The 2,581-nt window shown below is 69.6% G+C and overlaps 1 protein-coding gene across 2 annotated transcripts in view; it reads left to right on the top strand.

Annotated features, from left to right (window-relative positions):
* The first annotated feature begins 42 nt into the window (after positions 1-42).
* Positions 43-2,581, top strand: part of GCGR (glucagon receptor) — a 20,488-nt gene continuing 17,949 nt past the window's right edge. Inside the window, exon 1 of one of the 2 annotated variants that reach the window (XM_012656369.1) lies at positions 43-115. The gene's annotated coding sequence lies outside the window, so the exon portion shown is untranslated. The remainder of the gene's footprint in view (positions 116-2,581) is intronic. The other variant, XM_012656370.1, reaches the window with a different exon arrangement.

Consider the following 2,581-nt stretch of genomic DNA (forward strand, 5'->3'; position numbering starts at 1 on the left):
CCTCCCCCGCCGCGCAGCGTCGCCGCCGGGAAGTTTGCGCAGCTGGCGCGGACGCGGGCGCGGAGCCGGCGCCGACCGGACCGGAGCCGAGTGGAGCGCGGAGCGGCGCCGCGCGGTGAGCACCTGTCCGCGGCCGGAGGCGACGGGGCGGCAGACGGCGGGGCGGGCGCGGCAGGGGCCGGCGAGACGGGGAGTGGGGAGCCGGCGGGAGCCTGGCGCTGCGCGGACGGGCTGGGGGCCGCGTGTCGCCGTCCTCACCCCGTCGGAACCTCCGTTCCCAACCCTGCCGTGTGCCCTCCTGGCTCGGACGGGCGCCCGGTCCTGCACGTCGGGCAGACTTGGGGGCTCAGCCCCTCCCCCATCCTCACGTCCCCGGGAGCGCGGCCTCGGCAGGCGGTGTCGGTGGCCGCCCGGCGCTGTCCTGCCGCCACAGTCCGCGCGCGTCGCTCCTGCCTCCCGCCGCCCCTGCCCATGGGCACGCAGGCGGCCGCGGGTGCGCCCGAGGCGCCTACTCCCCGCGCCGACGGGCCCCTGCGCCCCCCAGTAGTACCCGAGGTTGCTCGGGCTGGGATGAGGGGTGTCTGCGCCCCGCCTGGCCGGCTCTTTTTCCGCGGCCCACACTTGTGACTTTGACCCGCAGCGAGCGAGCGCTGGCCACTGCCCTGCCCTGCTCTGGCCTCTCCAGCGCCCCCGTCCCTCTGCTGCTGGGGTTTATGCCCCGACCCCAACCCACTGACCCCTGACCTGTCGGTGCCCGCATCCTCCGAGGACCGGCTGGCCGGGCTGTTTTTCCGTCCGCCGGTGTTGGGGGCATGAGGGTTGGGGGTCGGAGCGCACCCTGGCCCGCATCCCAGGCCTGCCCCGCCCCCACGGGGGGAGGACGCAGGAATCAGGCTTTGTCAACAGCCTGTGGCCACGATCCACCCGGGGCCCTGACCTTCCACTGCCTTTTCTGTTTTCACGTAAACAGCCCCCCTCCCACCCCATAACCCTCAGGGGCTCCCCAAAGTGTCTGGGAGGCCCCTTCCCCACTCGGATCTGGGGTGTGCTTGGGGAGCCCCACCGCTACCTGCCTTGGCCAATAGTCCATCCACCTGTCCTGGGGGCCCCTGCCCAGCTCCAGGTCTGTGCGGTCCCTCAGCCAGACCCAGGGGAAACTGGTGGGGCGCGGCCCAGCCTCAAGCACCTGAGTCACAGGTTCTGCCAGGGCCAGCACAGGCGTCAGCTCAGCAAGCGACCCTCCCGCGACAGGCCAGGTGGCCCCAAGCCCCAATGCCTGGTGCGGTCCGTGTGGCCGGGCATCGCTCTGGGCAGAGAATAGAGAGGAGGGGTGTGTGGCAGGCGGCCCTCGCGGAGGCCCAATCCTTGGGGCCCACAAGGCAGCTCCGACACCCGGTCCCTGAAGCTGTGGTGGGGGAGGGTGGTAAGGTGGAAAGAGGCCAGGCCTGGTGCTGCGGCCAGCGGAGCCGGAGTGGCACCTGCACTTCCGCTGCCTCCCATCCCGGGGCCGCAGTCACCCACTCAGCAAATACCTATCCTGGGCCAAGGGGCGCCTCTGGGGGCCAGTGTCCCCCGTGGGGAGGCTGGACACAGTGAACAGATCATCACTTCTTCCCTTAGGGTGGCAAAGCCCTCTCTCCCGCAAGTGGGTTCAGTCCTCAGTGACAGGGCCTTGGGGATCCCCACTGGGAAGCTCAGTTATTTGCCCCTGGTCCCGGGGTCAGAACTGGGGCTCCGCCATGCGTGCCCTCTTCTGTGGGTGCTCCAGACAGGGATCCCAGAACCTCCATCTTGCACACGGTTGGAAATCAGCTGCCCCAGACCTACCCCCTGTTCAGAGAAGTGTCTAGAAATCTCCTTGCCCACACTCACCTACTGCGCACAAGGGACAGAGGGCTCCCTGCTTCCTCCATGCCCAGAGACCCCTTGGGGAGCCACCCTCATGACCTCCCAAGGGACCTGGGGCGAGGGGTGTCCTGACTGTGCCCACCTGTGTGCGCTGGGCTGTGTGGAAGCTCCCAGCTGCCCTGCTGGGGGGCACAGAAAGTCCCCCTCCCTCCTCCTCCTCACACCTGTGCCCGGATGCCACGAAGGAGGGGCCCAGGGCAGCCCATCCTCCCTTCCCGCTGCCCCTGGGCCCTTCTCTCCGGGGTCCCCAGACTGACTGGGTCTCCAGCTGCAAGGCAGGCCCAGTGTGGCAGCCCTGGCGAGTGTGTCCCCCCATCTCTTCTCCTAACGGCCCTGGGGCCAGCGAGGCCAGCATCAAAGGCTCCCATTCCCGACAGAGATGTCGAGCTAGGCCGAGCTCGCATCCCCCCAGCCCTGGCTGCAGGCCCTGGGCAGAGAGCCGCTATCGGCCAGTGTCCTTCCTCCCCAGGTCCCCGCCTGCATCTGCACTGTCCACCCTGCTCTGTCCACCCACTGCCCCTCCTCCTCCAGGGCCTCTGGGGGGTGCAGCAGCCCCTCTGGGGGAGGCTGAGCATTGCTGCTCCTCCCCCAGCCCAGCCCCTGGCCTGAGCCTTGAGGACAGCGCAGCAGATGGGGCTGTTTGATCACAAAGATAAGGCCCCTTGGGTGACCC

Source organism: Propithecus coquereli, unplaced genomic scaffold (assembly GCF_000956105.1).
Source record: "Propithecus coquereli isolate 6110/MARCELLA unplaced genomic scaffold, Pcoq_1.0 Scaffold501, whole genome shotgun sequence".
Lineage (NCBI taxonomy): Eukaryota > Metazoa > Chordata > Mammalia > Primates > Indriidae > Propithecus > Propithecus coquereli.